Source organism: Manis pentadactyla, chromosome X (genome assembly GCF_030020395.1).
Source record: "Manis pentadactyla isolate mManPen7 chromosome X, mManPen7.hap1, whole genome shotgun sequence".
Lineage (NCBI taxonomy): Eukaryota > Metazoa > Chordata > Mammalia > Pholidota > Manidae > Manis > Manis pentadactyla.
Window position 1 is genome coordinate 66,465,592 of NC_080038.1, and position 20,681 is coordinate 66,486,272.

Genomic DNA, 20,681 nt, shown 5'->3' on the forward strand with positions numbered 1-20,681 from the left:
ATTGTATATCCATGTCTCCTTTACCATATATTAATTGGTCATGTATGGTTGACTTTATGTCAGGGCTCTCTAGTCTGTTCCATTGGTCTATGGGTCTGTTCTTGTACCAGTACCAAATTGTCTTGATTACTGTGGCTTTGTAGTAGAGCTTGAAGTTGGGGAGCTTAATTCACCCAGCTTTATTCTTCCTTCTCAGGATTTCTTTGGCTATTCGGCATCTTTTGTGGTTCCATATGAATTTTAGAACGATTTTCTCTAGTTCGTTGAAGAATGTTGTTGGTATTTTGATAAGGATTGCATTGAATCTGTAGATTGCTTTAGGCAGGGTGGCCATTTTGACAGTATAAATTCTTCCTATCCATGACCACGGGATGTGTTTCCATTTGTTGGTATCTTCTTTAATTTCTCTCATGAGTGTCTTGTAGTTTTTCAGAGTATAGGTCTTTCACTTCCTTGGTTAGGTTTATTCCTAAGTATTTTATTCTTTTTGATGCAACTGTGAATGGAATTGTTTTCCTGATTGCTTTCTCTGCTAGTTCATCGTTAGTGTATAGGAATGCCACAGATTTCTGTGTATTAATTTTGTATCCTGTAACTTTGCTGAATTCAGATATTAGATCTAGTAGTTTTGGAGTGGATTCTTTAGTTTTTTTTATGTACAATATCATGTCATCTGCAAACAGGGACAGTTTCACTTCTTCCTTGCCAATCTGGATGCCTTTTATTTCTTTGTTTTGTCTGATAGCTGTGGCTAGGACCTCCAATACTCTGTTGAATAAAAGTGGGGAGAGTGGGCATCCTTGTCTTGTTCCCGATCTTAAAGGAAAAGCTTTCAGCTTCTCGCTGTTAAGTATGATGTTGGCTGTGGGTTTGTCATGTATGGCCTTTATTATGTTGAGATACTTGCCCTCTATACCCATTTTATTGAGAGTTTTTATCATGAATGGATGTTGAATTTTGTCGAGTGCTTTTTCAGCATTTATGGAGATGATAATGTGGTTTTGTCGTTCTTTTTGTTGATACGGTGTATGATGTTGATGGATTTTCAAAGTTGTACCATCCTTGCATCCCTGAGATGAATCCCACTTGATCATGGTGTATGAGCCTCTTGATGTATTTTTGAATTTGGTTTGCTAATATTTTGTTGAGTATTTTAGCATCTTTGTTCATCAGGGATATTGGTCTGTAATTTTCTTTTTTTTGTGGTGTCTTTGCCTGTTTTTGGTATTAGAGTGATGCTGGCTTCATGGAATGAGTCTGGAAATATTCCCTTCTCTTCTATTTTTTGGAAAACTTTAAGGAGAATGGGTATTGTATCTTCTCTATATGTCTGATAAAATTCAGCAGTGTATCCGTCTGACCCGGAAATTTTGTTCTTGGGCAGTTTTTTGATTTCCGATTCAATTTCGTTGCTGGTAATTCGTCTGTTTAAATTTTCTGTTTCTTCCTGGGTCAGTCTTGGAAGATTGTATTTTTTCTAGGCATTTGTCCATTTCGTCTAGGTTATCCAGTTTGTTAGCATATAGATTTTCATAGTATTCTCTAATAATTCTTTGTATTTCTGTGGGGTCTGTCATGATTTTTCCTTTCTCATTTCTGATTCTGTTTATGAGTGTAGATTCTCTTCTCTTAATAAGTGTGGCTAGGGGGTTATCTATTTTGTTTAATTTCTCAAAGAACCAGCTCTTGGTTTCATTGATTTTTTTTCTATTGTTTTATTCTTCTCAATTTTATTTATTTCTTCTCTGATCTTTATTATGTCCCTCCTTCTGCTGACTTTGGGCCTCATTTGTTCTTCTTTTTCCAATTTCAATAATTGTGACTTTAGACTATTCATTTGGGATTGTTATTCCCTCTTTAAATAGGCCTGGATTGCAATATACTTTCCTTACAGAACTGCCTTCGCTGTGTTGTGTGGACTTAAGTTTTTGACTCATTTGTGTGAACACCAAGACGAATGATTTCAGGATCATATCATAAGTATATTTAGTTTTGTAAGAAACCACTGAAATGTCTTGCAAAGTGCCAGTGCTGTTTTGTGTTTCCATTAGCAATGAATTAACAGTTCCTGTTGCTCCACACCCTTGCTAGCATTTGGTGTTCTCAGTGTTCCGGATTTTGGTCATTCTAATAGGTGTATAATGGTATCTCGTCATTTTATTTTTCATTTCCCTAATGACAAATGATATGCAGCTTCTCTTTATATGCTTATGTGCCATCTGTATATCTTTTGTAAGGTGTGTCTGCTCAGGTGTTTTGCCCATTTTTTAACTGGGCTGTTTCCTTGTTGATTTTTAAATGTTTTATATATTTTGGTAACAGTCTTTTATCAGGCATCTTTTACAAATTTTCCTCTAGTCTCTTCCCTCTTTTTTTTGACATTGTCTTTTGCAGACCAGAAGTTTTTCATTTTAATTAAGCCCAGTGTATCAGTCTTTATTTTCATGGATCTCATCTTTAGTATTGTATCTAGAAAGTCATTGACATACCCAAGGTAATGTAGATTTTCTCCTGTTATTTTCAAGGAGTTTCATAGTTTTGCATTTTATACTTAGGTCTTTGGTCCATTCTGAGTTAATTTTTGTGAAGGGTATAAGGTCTGTGTCTAGATCCATTTTATTGCATGTGCGTGTCCGGTTGTTACATCACCATTTGTTGATTAAGACTGTTTTTTCCTATTGTATTGCATTTGCTCCTTTGTCAAAGATCAATTGACTATGTTTATGTGGGTCTGTTTTGGGGCATAAGTTCTCTATTCCATTGATCTCTATGTCTGCTTCACCAATAATAGCACAGTGTCTTGATTACTGCAACTTTAGTCTTGGACTCTTATAGTGTCAGTCCTGTGACATTGTTCTTCAATACTGTATTGTCTATTCTGGATCTTTTACCTCTCCATATAAAATGTAGAATCAGTTTGTTGATGACCACAAAACAGGGGATTTTGATTGGCATTGCAGTTGGGAAGAACTGACATCTTGACAGTATACATTGTCCCAACTTAAATGCAGTTCGGTTTAGGGTTTTTCATCTTTACAGTGATGCAAATAGAAACTGTACTTAAATTTTGAGTTTTGATCTTTTCCTGTGCTAGCAATATGTTGTACCATACTTTCTAGTGATGCTGGGCAGTGTCAGTGAGCTCTAAAGCTCCCAGTCAGCCATGCAGTCATGTGGATAGACAAGGGGAACACTTACAACCATTCTGTACCCATACAGCCATTTTGTTTTTCACTTTCAGTAAAGTATTCAATGAATGACATGAGCTATTCAACACCTTTTAAAATAGGCTTTATGTTGGGTGATTTTGCCCAAGTGTACACTAAGGGTATGCTAGGATGAGCTATGATCGGTAGGTTAGGTGTATTAAATGCATTTTCAACTTAAAGTGAGTTTATCAGGATGTAACCCCATCATAAGTTGGAAATGTGTATTCATCTTCCTATCCATGAACATGGAACATGTCTCTATTTTAGTTCTTTGATTTCTATCATCAGAGTTTTGTAGTTTTTCTCACAGAGATCTTACATACTTTTTTAGATTTCTACCCAAGTACTTTATTTCAGGGGATGTGAATGTAAATAGTATTATGTTTTCAACTTCAAATTCTACTTGTTTATTGCTGGACTATAGGAAAGGTATTGAGTTTTGTATATTAATCTTGTATCATGCAACCTTGGTTTAATTGCTTACTAGTTCCCGGTTTGTTTGTGGCATTTCTTTAGGATTTTCTACATAGACGATCATGTTATCTGTGAACAGTTACATTTCCTCCTTCCCAATCTGTAGTTTTATTTCCTTTTCTTGTCTTTTTGCATTAGCTAGGACTTCCAGTACAATATTGAAAAGGAGTGGGGAAGGGGCATTCTTGTGGCCTTTTTAGTAATTCTCCTAGTTTTGCACCATTAACTATGATGTTAGCTGTAGATTTTTGGAGGTGCTCTTCATCAAATTGAGGAACTTCCCCTATATTCCTAGTTTGCTGAGAGTTTTTATTATGAATGGGTGTTGGGGTTTGGTTTGTCAGATGGTTTTTTGCATCTTTTGATATGATCATGTGATTTTCTTCTTTAGCTGTTGATGTGATGGTTTACATACATTGATTTTCAAATAACTGGACTAGCCTTGCATATTTTGGATAAACCCTACTTTGTCATGGTGTGTAATTCTTATCTACATTGCTGGATTCAGTTTACTAATTTGAGGATTTGTGCATTTATGTCAGTGTAGCTGCTGTTGTGTAGTTTTCTGTAATGTCTTTGGTTTTGGTATTAGGGTAATGTTGGCCTCATAGGATGAGGAAGTATTCCCTTTATTTCTATCTTCTGGAAGATATTGTAGCGAATTGATATAATGTTTGTGAGCCCATCTGAGCCTGGTGCTTTATGTTTTGGGAGATTATTAATTACTGATTTCATTTCTTTAATAGATATAGGCCTAATGAGATTATCTTTTTCCTTCTGTGAGTTTTGGCAGATTGTTTCTTTCAAGAAATTGGTCCATTTCATCTAGATTGTACAATCGGGGGGCATAGTTACTTATAGTATTCCTTTATTATCCTTTTAATGTCCATGGTATCTATAGTGATGCCCTGCTTTCATTTCTGATATTAGTAATTTGTGTCTTTATTTTTTTATTCATAGTTGTCATTTATGGAGACTTATTTATTTTGTTGATATTTTGAAAGAATAAGCTTTAAGATTTGTAGATTTTGTCTATTGGTTTGCTCTTTTTAATTTAATTGATTTCTGCTGGGTTTTTTTTTTTTTTCCAGCTTACTTTGGATTTAATTTGCTCTTTACTGTTTTCCTAAGGTAGAAGTTTAGATCTCTTTATTTTAGATCTTTTTTCTTGGGAATATCCCTCTAAATACTGCTCTCATTGTATCCTGCAATTTTTGATGTTGTGTTTTCATTTAGCTCAAAATTCATTTTAAATTCTCTTGAGATCTCTTTGATCCACGTGCTAGTTAGAAGTATATTATTTAATCTGGTAGTATTTGGGATATTCCAGTTATCTTTTTGTTACTGTCTTCTAGTTTAATTCCGTTGTGGTCTGAAGGCATATACACAGCTCACAGGAGAGCTCTTCTGACCTCTTTACCTGATTCTTTCAGATGAACTTCTAAGTGGTGTTCCTTTAGCTTGTTGCTGCATGTAGTTACATCTCCTGTTTTAATTGCTTATCACCAAATTTTCCATTGTTTTTGAATGTGCTCTTAGGATTGATCCTTTCCTCAGTATGTTCTAAATGAAGTCGGTTCCTTTGGGGATACCTTCTGAGCTCTTTATTAGTATAGCTTGCCTCTGCCCCTTGGCAAAACCTCTGTACTGGTGCTCTGGAGCTGAGGGCAGAGGGAGTGGCTTGGTTTTCTCAAGAGTGACACCCCTACTTTGTGAGTAGGATTGTTTGGCTAGGGTAGTAGCTCTGGATTTCCTAAATGACTGTGTCACCCTCAGGTTGTATTCCCTTTGTGCCGTCTCTCAGAGATGGTCTATTTCTACATTATTGTCCGTCTTTATCTTCAAAAATACCTTTTAAATCTACAAAATGGTTGCTGAGATTTTGATTGAGATGATACTGAATCTGTAGATGAAATTGGGGAAATTTGGTATCTTAATGCACCTTCTATTTCATGGACATAGTTCTCCTCCCTATGTATCTAGATCTTTGATTTATTTCATTAACATTTCATATTTCAGCATATAGATCCATATAGATCAGCATATAACATATATTGTTAGATTTATACATAAATACGTAAAGAACTTCATTTTGGGGGATGCTATTATACCTTTTTTTTTTCATTTGAAATTCCAACTATTCATAGCTATATAGGAATGTAATTGACTTTTGTTTATTAGCCTTATATTCTGCAACCGTGGTAAACATATTCAAAGTCATCCTGAAAGTCTTAGTCCAATAAGATGAATAAAAGATAAAAAAATCTTAATTGGAGAGGGAAAAATAAAACTATTTTTCTTTGAAAATTATAAGATTATGTAAAATTTTTGCTGTTGTACATTCTGTGGGTTTGGAGAAATGTATAATGATGCATCCATCATTAAAGTATTATACAGTGTCTCTGCCCTAAAAATCCTCTGTACTCCACTTAATTAACCCTCCCTCTACCTCTCAGTGTCTGGCAACCGTTTCTTTGTTTTGTTTTGTTTTTTACTGTCTTGTAGTTTTGTCTTGAATGATAGTTCCCCACCCCCACCCCCGCCCCACCTTCTGTTTGCATCTTAGTTTGGTAGTTCCTATTGACCTATGTTTGAGTTCCCTGATTCTTCATTTGTGTAGAGTCTACTTATGAGCCCATTAAAAGCATTCTTCATTTCTGTTAATGTGTACTCAATTTCTACCGTTTTCATTTGATTCTTTCTTATAATTTCCATCTCTCTTTTGATACTACCTGTGTGCCTGTTGACAGTTTTAACATGTTGTCCTGTTTATTTTAAATTCTCTGTTTGTTCCCACATCTCATATCTGAGTCTGATTTTGAAGTTCTTTTTTTTTTCCAGGCTGTTTTTGTTCCCTTTGTTTTTGTACACATTTTAATTTTTGTTGAAACTCAAGACTTGTTATATAAGATAGTAGATAGTGAAATAAATACTGTTTCTTCTTGGAGAAAAGCACACCTTTCCTTTGTCTATGCTATTAATGTAGAACTTTGTGTCAAACTAGTCAGAAGTGGGCTAGGTTTTGAAGCTTGTTATTACGGTTTCTTTCAGTGTACCAGAGACTTGGAACCAAGTAGTGATACTTTGTTTTTGTGTTTCTGCTTGGTTTTAGGTTTTCCCCCATTGCACTGCTCCCCAGAGAGGAACAGTCTCCTTCAGCTTTCCCCTGTGTATTTGAATTTTAGTGGATGCTTGTTAGCGTGTGGTTGGGGTAGAAATGGCAGGGGGATGGGGCATTCTCTAATATTCTGATGAAGACTTAGTTTTAAGTGGGCATTATGAATCTGAGTCTTGGGGTATGGCCTTCACAAGTCTTGTGCCTTCAAATGTAATGCTGTTCTTAGCATGTGTTCCTGTTCCTCCTCCAGGGCTAAAGCTTTATATTTTCTCCCCTTACCCAAATGTGGATGGTGTCCAGTGGGTGTCCCCACATTGTGCACTTAGGCTTGTGTTCCCTAGGGGAGATGGGCCTGGTATTACCATTAGTCTGCCCTCTATTCCTCTGCTTCTGCAGGTTTTAATGAATCTTCCTTTTAAATTAAAACCTCTTTTTTTGGTAAGAGAGATAGGAGAGGTGCATCTGAGTAGAATTCTGGACATGGTTGCTGCTCCCCTCCCCTGGAAACACCAAAGGGAATCTTAATCTGTAATCTTCTCTTTTGACTACCTGTTTTTAACGGCTACAGGTGGGTGCAACCCACCCCGTTTTTGAAACTCTGGGGGGCTTCTCATTCTCACTAGCCCATTCTTGGCCTTTAGCAATTTATTATAATTTTTAGTTTAATCTTCCTACCTGCTTTTATTTGACTTTCTATGTCATTTGTTCCAGTCAAACTCTAAAATTGTTTTTCTCTGCAAGCACCTTCCTTTCTTTTAATTTCTATATAATTTTTTGCACCATGACTTCATTTCTAGGATCATGAAAATCACTAATTTGCAGTTGTCAAGACCTTTTCTTCTCTTAAGGGATGTAGTGATGCTGTTTCTAGCTTTCTACATGTCTGAGCTTTGTTGTCTTTTTTGTTTGTTGCTGTTTCTCATTTTTTTCTTCTACATTATTTGAACATTTTTTAGTATTCCACTTTAATGTTGTTAAACTTTTTGTTTACATCTCTTAAATTTGTTTAGTTGTTCTTGTTGCTGTAGGAATTACAGTATACATACCTAGCAATCACCTAACAGTTCATATAGACTTAATGTCTTACAACTTAAAGTGAAACAGGAGTCTTACATTTATAGACTTATTACTTCCCCCATTTTTTTTAATGGTTGCCAGGTGTTTTACATTTACATATTTTGAAAGCCCAAGACTGTGTTAGGATTTGTGCTTTAAAGAGTCATATTTTAAATAATGTAAGAGGAGAGAAATCATCTTTTGTATTTACTCAGTCATTTATCAGTTCCTTTCTTCATTCCTTAAGATTCTAGTTTCTCCTTGATATCATTTACCTTCAGACTAAAGAACTCTGTCATTTCATCTCAACTGCTTGAGATGAATTCTCTTCATTTTCCTGCATCTAAGAATGTGTTCATTTCACCTTCATTCTTGAAGGACATTTTCAGTGGCTAAAGTGGTGTTAGGTTTTTCTGCTTTCAGTGCTTTAAAGATGTTTTTCTGCCATCTGTGTCCGCCATGGTTTCTGGTAAGAAATTTGCAGTTGTTTGAATCATTGCTTCACCAGCTCAGATTGGTTAATTTCTATTGATCCGTCTTAAAATCCCATGACTCTTTTACTGTGTCTCTTCTTCTGTGGGGATCTCAAGTGAAATTTTTTATTATAGATGTATTTTTTTAGTGAAAATTTTTCAATTTGGTTCTTCTTAAGTATTGTTAAGGTATAATATCATACCATAAAAATTATCCATTGTATGTACACAACTCATTTATTTTTAGTGAATTTGTATAATGTGCAGCAGTTACCACAATCCAGTATTAAGACACTTCATTATTTCCAAAATTCCCTCAAGCCCATTTATAGTCAGTCTTGTTCCCATCCCCAGTCCCAGGCTACCATTGATCTGTCTAAAAATTAGCTTTTTCTGGATATTTCATATAAATGAAATCTTGTATTTATTATATTGAGTTTGGCTTTCTTCACTTATTTAAAATCTTTTTGAGGTTTTTCCTAGTGATATCATATATAAGTATTTTATCACTTTTTTAGAGCTGAATATTGTTCAAGTTTATAGGTATACCACATTTCTGTTTCCCCGTTCTGCATTTGACAGAAAGTTAAATTGTTAACCTTTTTTTCCCTTTGGCTATTATTATAAATGCTGTTATGAACATTGATGTATGTGTCCTTTTATGTTTTCATTGCTCTTGTCTAGATTCTTTGGAGTAGAACAACTGGATCATATGGTAAGTATTTATGTAACTTTTACAGAAGTTGCCAAACTGTTTTCCAAAGTGACTGTGTTATTTTACATTTCCACCTGCCACTGTATGAGAGTTCATATTTCTCCACATCCTTATTATCACTTGTTATTGCCTGTGTTTTTGATGATAGCCATTTTAGTTAATGTGAATTGTTACTTCATTGTGGTTTTATTTTGCATTTCCTTAAACTCTGTTAAGGTTGAGCATCTTTTCATTTGCTTATTGCTCATTCATATATGTATTTGGTGGAATATCATTTAAATATTTTCTCCATTTCTATTATTTTTCTTATTGCAGTATGAGATAGGTATATATTATTATGTAATAATTATGTGTATATTATATGGTATTACATATTGTATATATGTATATAAAACGAGTCCTTTATCAGAAATGTGATTTACAAATATTGTAATATCTATTTGAAGCGTTAAAATTTTGATGAAGTCCAGTATATCAGTTATTTTCGTTATCTACTCTTTCAGTCATTGTTACACTGTCTTGATTACTGTAGCTTTAAAATAAGGTAACCATAGACCTACTGCCTTGTTCTGCAAAGTTGTTTTGGGTATTCTGCATTTCTTGCATTCAGGATCAGCTTGCTGTTTTCTCCCCAAAAAAAGCCTGCTGGGGTTTTGATATGGGTTGCATTGACTTTATAATCACTTTGGTGAGAGTTGTCTTCATAATAATACTATGTCTTCCAAACCATGAACATAAATTTCCATATATTTCTTCCCATTTATACATCTTCTGTTTCTCTATGCTATTTCATAGTTTTTATGTAGTTAAAAATTTTAGTTAAAAATGAAGTTTTTATTTTGTTAAGTTTATTCTTAAATGTTTTATTCTTTTTGATGCTATTCTGAATGCAGTTCTCAGTTTCATTTTTAAATAGTTTATTGTTAATATAAAATACAATTGATTTTTGGCTTTAAGCCTTATACCGTGTTACTTCCTGAAATTCTTTGTTAGTTGTACTTTTATTGTGGATTCCTTAGGATTTTCTACATTATGGGATCATTTCACCTGCAGATAAGAACAGTTTTACTTCTGCCTTCTACTCTCATTTTCTCTACTTTTTTGTCTCCTTATTTGCCACCTAGAACTCCCAGTACAATGTTGAATAGAAGTGGTAGGAATGGGCATCCTTGTCTTACTCCCTTCAGAAGAAGGCTTTCAGTCTTTCATTGTTATGCATGATGGTAGCTATAGGTTTTTGTTTTGTAGATTTCCTTTATTAGGTTAAACCAGTTTCTTTTCATTCTTAGTTTTCTGAGAGTTTTAAAGTCTTGAATAGGCTTTTTTTGTGTTCATTGAGATGATGATATGGTTTTTCTTTTTGAATTCAATATATTAAACTACACTGTTTTTTTTAGAAATAAATGTGGGCTTTTATTTATTTTGATATATAATACTATATTGGCTTCTAGTATACAACATAGTGATTCAACAGTTGTATGCATTCTTAAATCCTTACCCCAACTAGTGTAGTTACTACCTGTCAATATAGAAAGATGTTACAGAACTATTGAGTGTGTTCTCTATACTGTACCTTCATCCCCATGACTAATTTATATTATGATTGAGATTTTGTACCTTTTTTATCCCCTTCATCTATTTCACCCACCCACCCCAATCCCTCCCCTTTGGTAACCACCATTCACTTCTCAGTGTCTCTGTCCACTGCAATTTTGTTTATTTTGTTTGGTTTTGTTTTTAGATCCCACATATAAGTGAAATCGTACAGTATTTGTCTTTCTCCACCTGGCTTCTTTCACTTAGCATAATACCCTCTAGGTCCATTCATGTTGTTGCAAATGGCAGGATTTCTTTCTCTTTTATAGCTGAAGAATATTCTATTGTCTGAATATACCATATCTTTATCCATTCATCTATTGACAGGCACTTTGGTTGCTTCCATATCTTGGCTGTTGTAAATAATGTGGCAGTAAACATAGGGGTGCAAATATCTTTTTGAATCAGATTTTGTTTTCTTTGGGTAAATTCGTAGAAGTGGAGTTACTGGGTCCTATGGTATTTCTATTTTTCATTTTTTCAAGAACCTCCATACAGCTTTCCAAAGTGGCTGCACCCATTTACCTTCCCACCAACTGTGTAGGAGGGTTCCCGTTTCTCCACATCCTCACCAACACTTGTTATTTCTTTTCTTTTGGATAGTGGCCAGTCTGGTGTGAAGTGGTACCGCATTGTGGTTTTGATTTAAATTTGCTTCATGATGAGCAGCATGGAGCATCTTTTCGTGTGCCAGTTGGCCATTTGTAAAAATGTTCTTTGAAAAAATGTCTGTTCCGATCCTCTGCCCATTTTTTAATTGGGTTATTTGTTTTCTTGATGTTTAGGCGTATGAGGTCTTTATATTTTGTATGTTAATCGATTTAGACTGGCTGGTTCTATTGGTTTTTAAAATTATGAAACAGGTCTGCATGGGTTAAATACTGTTTTGACAAGGTGAATTGCCCTATTTATATGTTGTTAGATTAACTTTACTTAAATTTTGTTAAGAATAGCTACATTTACTTTCATGAGGAAGGTTAGTTTGTAATTTTCTAATATCTGTGAGATGTTAGGATCAAGGTGATGTGGTCGAATTAATTGAGGTGAGTTGGAAAGTAATATCTCTTCAGTTTTCTGGAATAGTACTTAGTAGAAACCATATTATTTCATCTTTACATGTTTGGTAGAATTCACCGATGAATCCATCTTGACCTAATGTATTCTTTCTTGAGGATTTTTAACTTTTAACTCAATATCTTTAATTGATTTAGAGGTGGGTGTTCAGGTTAAATATATGTATTTTTGGGTGACCTGTGATAGTTTGCATTTTTAAAGGAATTTGTCCATTTTATCTCAGTCATTGAGTTTATTGACATAAAGTCATTTATAAAATTCACTTATTTGTTTTATAGCTATATAATCTCTGGTGGTCACCTTTCTCATTTGTGATAGTGCTTTCTCTTTGTTCCCTGATGAGCCTGGCTATAGGCTTTTTCGTTTTATTGATCTGAAAATCCAGATATTATTTTCACTGATTTTTCTTTTTTTATGTTATCAATTTCACTGATTTTTTGGGGGTGATATTTATTTTAATTTGTTCTTTTTCTGGTCTCTAAAGGTCAGATGACTAAGATAGGACTTTTTCATTTAGGTATTTTATGCTATTTTCTCCTATGTACATTTTTGGCAACATCCCACAGATTTTGATTTATAGTTTTCATTTTTATTCTGTTCAAAATACTTTGTAACTTCCAAGTTGATTTCTTGATCCATGAGGTATGCTGTTTAGTTTGCATATATTTGGGAGTTATTCCAGAGATCTCTCTGTGATTATCACCTATTTCAATTCTCTTGTAGTCAAAGAACATACTTTGTATGATTTTCTTTCTTTTTTTTTTTTATTTAAGTGTAGTTGATGATTTTCAGTCTTTAAATTTACTTAAGATTGTTTTTTGGACCTTATTGTGACCTATCTTAATAAATGTGTGCTCTGCTGTTGTTGGCTGAAATGTTAAATCAGTCAGGTCACGTTAGTTGATTGAGTTGTTCAAGTCATCTATATCCTTACTGATATTCTATCCAGTTTTTCAGTTGTGGAGAAAAGTATGTTGAAATCTTTCAATGTAATTGCTAATTAGTGTTTTTCTCCCTGAAGTTCTCTCAGTTTTTGCTTATTTTGGAGCTCTGCATAGACTTTTGACATTGTTAATTCTTTCTTAATCCCTTTATCATTATGAAATGACCTTCATCCATGGTAATATTATTTGGTCAGAAATTTGCTTTGTCTGCCCAAAAGTCCCTTAGTCTATAGCAAATTAAACCATGAATAAAAAATAACTTGGAGAAAAATTGAAAATATGGTCTAATTATTTGTTGATATGATAACTTGTTCAAGCTAGGTTAAGAGTTGCATGAAGTAGGAGAATTGATAAAAATGTAAGGACTTAAAATTTTTAATATCTCTGGAAATTCACTTTTTTTACTTGTGAAAATTACAGCCTCCAACTATAATAGAAACTTTTGAATCCTTTTTAATGATAGATCTAAGTATATAAAGTTTAAAAATAAAAACTTCTTTGGTAAAACACACCACAAATAGAATTGGAAAGAAAACTAATTCCATTGCACACAAAAGATAAAGGGTTACTAATTATGCTGTTTCAAGAAGTTAGTAAGAAAAATAGTAGGTAAAGTGGGTAAAAGATATGAATAGATAAGTCCTTGGAAATACCTATCCAAATCAGTAATAAACACGGAATAGATAGATAATTGAAGGAAATGGAAGTTATGTTCTTAGTGCAATATCCTTTCTCATCTACTAAACTGGGATAAAATTAAATAGACAGCTACTGTTGGTAGTGATGGGTGAAGAGTATTTTTATATGTTGCTTGTGGAACTTGTGAGAAACACACTCGCTGGTCCAAACTCAATAAGTGGACATGGAGAAAAAGAGAACAGCCAAGCGAGGCTTTAATGACGGTCTTGCAAGATCGGATATCTGGTGAGTAGGCACACCTGGGGAAATTGACACCAGTTAATTTATCTGCTAGTGCGCGAGTCTCTCCCCTGGTTCCTCATTGGCTGAGCACTACAGGGTTCACATTCGTTCCCTGACGTCGCCTAAGCCAGTCATATCCATATTAGGCCTTCCCTTACATTTGTCTTAACTTTATTGGTAGGTTTAAAAAACTCAGATCAAACACGTATAGCCAGTTCCTTACCAATTCCCCCACCCCCATCCCCACTCTCAGCCTGAGCAGCTTCCCAGCATATTTTCCACCACGTGGCCCTTTGTTAATACCTTACTGTTAAAATGTTTAAACATCTTGGTGGGAATAAGTCATATTTGGATTTTATGCTTTTTCTAACAAACTGGATTGCCACTCTCTTTTTTGGATATGTAGGGCCTTGACCTCATGCAGGAAGCCTTTCCCAAAGCTCCTTTTCTTTCTGGAGACAATTTGTGCCTAGATTTCACAGTAGTGGCTTTGAATTCTTTGTTTCTGATACCTGAGAAATTTCTAATCTTCTTTTTGAGGTTTCTTGTTTATTTTTATTAGCGTGTTCTATTTTATCCATCATTTCTACTTGAGTTTGGTGAGTGGAAGTTTTCCCATAGCACTTAAGTTCAACATAGTGACTGGAATTCTTCCAAAATGGAGTAGGGAATATTGCGCAAAAAAATTAAAAGGTGCTCTGCTATTTTCATAAACTTAGTACTTATCTGATTTATATGTAAACCATTGTAAATTTCTGGAACTATCAAACAATCATAGCGTTTAAGTATTTTCCAAGGCTGAATATTAAGTATTCTGTCCTTCATGTTAATATTTAGTATTTTCTCTCTGTATGTGTTGAATGGAATTTGTCCCTTGCCAAGTGTTTATTTACATCTTAGAATTGTCTGGCTTTTTTCATTTATCTATTTTACAGTTTTACTGAGTGCTGCCTCAGCATAAGTCTTAATATGGGTAGGCACTGAAATTGTAATTTGAGTAAGGAGCTCCTGTTTGCAGTGTGATGTAAGAGGGGAGTAGATCAAAACAGAGAGAGCAAATAGGAAACAAATAATTGTAAGAGCCATAAATAACCATATCAACACAACATAAAATGTTAATGGACTTAACTTCAATTAAAAGGCAGAGATTATCCAGAATGGATACAAAATCAAGACACAATTTTATGATGTCAATGGGAAATTTACTTTAATGTTAGATAAAACACACCACAGACAATTACAAGAAGTAAAGATGGATGTTTCATAATGCTAAAAGGGTCAACTTATCAGGAAGCCAAGCAGTCATAAATGTATATGGCTAATAAGGGGATAAAAATACATAAAATAAAAAAATGATAAAATTAAGGGGGAAGGAAATCCATCAACATCATCCACCACATAAACAAAAAGGACAAAAATCACATGATCATCTCCATAGACACTGAAAAAGCATTCGACGAAACACAACATCCATTCATGATAAAAACCCTCAACAAAATGGGTATAGAGGGCAAGTACCTCAATGTAATAAAGGCCATATATGATAAACCCACAGGCAACATCATACTAAACAGCGAGAAGCTGAAAGCTTTTCCTCTAAGATCGGGAACAAGGCAGGGATGCCCACTCTCCCCACTGTTATTCAACATAGTACTGGAGGTCCTAGCCACGGCAATTAGACAAAACAAAGAAATACAAGGAATCCAGATTGGTAAAGAAGAAGTCAAACTGTCACTATTTGCAGATGACATTATATGTACATAAAAAACCCTAAAGACTCCACTCCAAAACTACTAGAACTAATATCGGAATTCAGCAAAGTTGCAGAATACAAAATTAATACACAGAAATCTGTGGCTTTCCTATACATTAACAAATGAATTAGCAGAAAGAGAAATCAGGAAAACAATTCCATTCACAATTGCTTCAAAAAGAATAAAATATGTAGGAATAAACCTAACCAAGGAAGTGAAAGACCTATACCCTGAAAAGTACAAGACACACTTAAGAGAAATTGAAGAGGACACTAGCAAATGGAAACTCATCCCATGCTCTTGGCTAGGAAGAATTAATATAGTCAAAATGGCCATCCTGCCCAAAGCAATCTATAGATTCAATGCAATCCCTATCAAAATACCAATAGCATTCTTCAACGAACTGGAGCAAATAGTACAAAAATTCATATGGAATCGCCAACGACCCCGAATAGCCAAAGCAATCCTGAGAAGGAAGAATAAAGCAGGGGGGAAAAGAGGTAATTCGAGAAATTATAGTTGAATGTTTTCATCATCCTGCTCTCTACAATTGATAGAGTACATAGACCAGAAGAATCAGTAAAGACAGATGATCTGATACATGCTATCAACCACCTTGATAGAATTGATAATTATTGTACACTGCATCACAAAATATACAGTTACAAGTGTACATCACATTCACCAACATAGTCCACATAGTGGGCCATGAAATGTGTCTTGATAAATTTTAAGATTTAGGTAAGTATATGTTTGCATTATAACATTAAAATAGGAAAATTAAAGTAGACATCAAGCAAACTAAGATATCTGGAAATAGCCCAAATATTTGGAAAGTAGATAACATAGTTCTAAATCATTCATGAATCAAAAGGGAAACTGCTAGGGGAATAAGAAAACATTTTGATGAGAATGGTATTGATAATGTAACATAACATGTTCATGGAATGTAGCTAAAGCAGAGCTTAGAAGGAAAATTATAATTCATTATTAATGCTTTTATTTATTAAATGCTCTTATTAGAAAGGAAGAAAACACTAAATAGCAGTAGCCTAAGCTCCACCTTAGGAAGCTAGAAAAAGAACAAAAAGTAAACCCATAAAAAGTAGAAATAATAAAATAATAAACAGTAGAAATCAGTGATACAGAGAGCAGGCAAATAATACAGAAACTTAACCAAGCCAAAATATTGTTCTTTTGAAAGATCTACAATGATAAATTCCTAGCTTCAGTGAGCAACAAAATGGCAATGTGATGTGTTATAAATAGTAAAAAATATATACGGATTGCTGTGAAAAGAGAACACAGAGAAGGGCTCATTCTGAATGGGATTTTCAAAGGTGATTTCAGCAAAAGGGTCACATTTGTGTTTGGCTTTCAAGAGTTAGTATAGTTTTTTTGCTTCATATAGATTGGGTTAAAATATATTCTATGTAGAGGGAAAGTAGGAGTAAAAACATTTTTGAACAAGTTTATGGCATATTTAGAATGACATTGTAACATAAGGGTCATGTGAGGTGGAGAACAATAGGTGATGAGACAGGACAAGTAGTTTGGGGCTAGAATGTACAGAACCTAGAATGCCTTTCTTGGTAATTTATACCACATTGTATTGAAAACAAGCCATCTGAAGTTTTTAAATGAAATACTGCAAACAAAATATTTGGAATGACATTGAACATTTGTTGCCACTTCCCTGCTTTGACACATTTTATACCTCAGAATTTTAAAAAATTTAGAAAGGTACAGTTAAAGCCCCCTTTGTTTCTCTTGATCCATTGCCACAAGTTGCTCTTATTCTGAAGTTATATGTTCTTACAATACATTTGAAAAATATTTTTACTGCTTAGTTATATATATTGTTATTTTCCATGCTAATAAGCTTTTTTTGTAAAGGTATCACTGATATACAATCTTATGAAGGTTTCGCATAAGCAACATTGTGGTTACTACATTCACCCGTATTATCAAGTCCCTCCCTCACACCCCATTGTAGTCACTGTCTGTTAGTGTAGTAAGATGCTATAGAGTCACTACTTGTCTTCTCTGTGCTGTATTGCCTTCCGTGACCCCCCTACATTATGTGTGTGAATCATAATCCATGCTAATAAGCTTTATAAAATGCCACATTATTCTACACATTGGACTTTTTCACTCATTATTTGAAATATAGGATATTCAGCAAGAACAGAGTGATATACCCATAAGTTATTTCATAGCCAGTGTCCTTTCTGATTGACTGGTACCTGCACTTACTATCAGGTATTTTTAATATCTTACCCTTGGATTTATCTATGTTGACAAATGTGTTAATCCAGTCTTCATTTCAGTTACTGATTCATACTCCATTTGGTGAAAATACAGTGTATCTGTTATCCTATTAATGGACAGTTAGGTTGTTTCCAGTTTACTTACTGTTAAATACAATGCTGCAGTGAAATCTTTATATATCTTGTGCACATCTGTGAGAATTTATTTAGTGTTTTTAAGGTGAAATTGTGTTGTATTTAAAGTGAAATATGTAGTACTCTCCAGAGTGATTGTCCCAGTTTACACTCTTACCAAAGATGCTGAGAATATTGGTTTCTCAGTGTTATTTTCTTTCCCTTCCATATCTCTTACCTCCCGCCCTCACCCCCCATCCCCACCCTCCACATATACTTCAACACTTTAGTTATTAAAAACTTGCCAATATGATTGATATGAAATGATATCTCGTGTTTGAATTTTCCTTTCACTGATTATTGGATGTTTTGAAGATCTTTTCTTAGGTTTATTAATGATTCTGGTTTCCTTTTTTAAAATTTCTGTTCATGGCTTTTACTGCAATCTGTTGGGTTGTTCCGTCTTTGGATTTTGTTGATTGATTTGTGACGGTTTAAAAAAATGCTCTGCATTGTGATTTATGGAAGCTTTTTTTAAATGTTCTATCCCCCGTTTTTAAAAAACTTTTCATTTGAAAATAATTTCAAACTTACCCCTAAAAAATAATACAAGTAACACATGTACTCTCTTATTGGTATTTATCTATTCACATTTTACACTTCTTGTTTTATCTTTTGTGCACTTTGCTCTCCATCCTATATAATTGTTCTGTTTTTTGTTTTTTCTCTGGACCATTTGGCCCTGTACCCCTAAATATTTCAGTGGGTATTTCCTATGAATAACGATTTTAAAAAAATAGCTGTAGTATATTTGTCAACCTCATTTGTCTAACCTGCCTTTCATATTCCATACCAATTATAGTAACTTTGTCCACTCTGTCTTGGATTCAGGCTAGAGGCAAGTATTGCATTTAGTTGACATGTCTTTTTAGTCTTTAATCTGCAGCATTTCTACAGCCTTGTAATACTGTAGTACAATATGGCAACCAAAATATTCACACTCTTACAGTCTAGACACAGGATTCCATCACAATATTGTGAGACTTATTAAGATAATGAAAATATCCTGCTCCCCTTCAAAATGTCCCCCTGATTTTAGTCTTTTCCCTTGTTCATTCTTTTCCCTGATTGTTTTACAACTTTACTACTCTCTCCAGATTTACCAATTAGGCCTCAGCATAATATTATAAGCACAAGGCCTACCTTCTCTCTGATTTATTTATTAGTTATCATGATGGATTCAAATTCTTAGCTTTTCTCAATGGCTTGTAATTCATATGTTTCTTAATTATTTTTTGCTCAAAATGTTCTAGATTTGGCCAGTGGGGGCTCCTTCAAACTATTTCTTATCTCCTTGTGATGTATCCCCAACATTTATTTGAGCACTTCCTTACTTTTGTCATCATAAAACTCATCTTGTATCTATCCATCGTCATCCTGCAGTTATCCATTTTTTCTAGGAGCCTAGGAGCCTTGGTTCCTTTTAGTGGAGGAATAGTATTTAGAAACCAAGATCTGGGCTGTGAGGTTGCACATTGTTTCTAGAGTCTTTGCTTTTTGGCCCTTACAGTGTACACATATACGTGTGTACACACACACATACCCATACATAATATACACACACACACATACATAAATATATATGCACGTACACATATTTTAGAAATTGTGTGGGTTCATACTATACCTTCATTTCCAATCCATCCCTACATTGTTCTTTCTTGCTTTTCCCCATTCTGTAATTATATCTTCCTTCTATGCACAGTGAGAAAACTGGTTCTCAGCAACATCTAAAACATTTATACAATTAGGCAACCTTATAGTATATCTAAAATACTTAAAATTGCTTCATCCCCAAATCAGTAAGCAAACCTACTAAAAGGAGTTAAGGATTTGTTTGCACATCTGCTTCTTGTCTCTTGACACACATCCCCTACCCAACACTGAGGGTATATTGTCAGATGTTTCTAAGATACTTGAATCCATCCTTCCTTCTTTCCTTGCTCCTTCCCTCTTCTCTTCCCCTTTCCCATTCCATTTGCCTTCCTTTCTTTCCTTCCATATGGTTATAGTATAATCTCAAAATGTAATGAGGTTCATTTAGTTTTAGTTTTACTCCCATCACATTTGTGGTGATATAATTTTGTTCTTATAATACTTAGGGTAGTAATGTGCTTTAAAAAATCAAAAGTGTGCAAAAGGATAAACTCAGAGAAGTATCACTCTCTTCTGTATCTCTTCTCTCTCATTTGCCTCTCCATCCCTTGTTGGGGATGTTGGTTAACTTCGAGGCTTTCTGGTAGTTTTGTCTACTTTTCTATTTTTTATTTCATTGATTTCTGCTCTTTGTAATTTCTGTCTGCTTGCTTTGAGTTTGTCTTCCTTACCTACTTTCATAAAGTGGAAACTTGGACCAGGTGTTGGCAAACTTTTTGTTAAAGGGCACCATAATATTTTAGCTTTATGGACCATTTGGTCTTTCACAACTGCTCAGTGCTGATGACACTGTAGCAAAAGTCAGTTATGAATACTTCTTAAATGAATGGATATGGCTATGTTCTGATAAAACATTATTTGCAAAGACAGTGCAGGCCTGGTGGCTGTAGTTCAACAACTCCTGGCTCAGATTTTGAGACCTTTCTTTTCTGACATAGTCATTTAAAGTTATAAATTGCTCTATTTAATGCTGTCCCACAGATTTTTAACTTCCATTAGCATTCAGTTCAAAATGTCATCTAATTTCTCTTGTAATTTTTTCACTGACTCGGTGATTATTTAAAGATATGTTGTTTAATTTCTAAATATTTTGGGGTTTTCCTGGTTGTTCTTTAATTCTATTGTGGTTATAGAACATATTCTTTATGATCTCAGTGTTTTGGGCTATGTTGGGACTATGTAATTGTTCAGAATATTGACCATCGTGGTAAATCTACGTGGCACAACTGAAAATAATATGTATTATG

At 34.2% G+C, this 20,681-nt stretch overlaps 1 long non-coding RNA gene across 2 annotated transcripts in view; it reads left to right on the forward strand.

The window, feature by feature from the left end:
• LOC118931428 (uncharacterized) overlaps window positions 1–20,681 on the forward strand; it is a 128,703-nt gene that overhangs the window by 37,697 nt on the left and 70,325 nt on the right. For both annotated transcript variants that reach the window (XR_008995165.1, XR_008995164.1), the window contains exon 2: window positions 9,015–9,045. This is a non-coding gene — a long non-coding RNA (uncharacterized LOC118931428). The remainder of the gene's footprint in view (window positions 1–9,014; window positions 9,046–20,681) is intronic.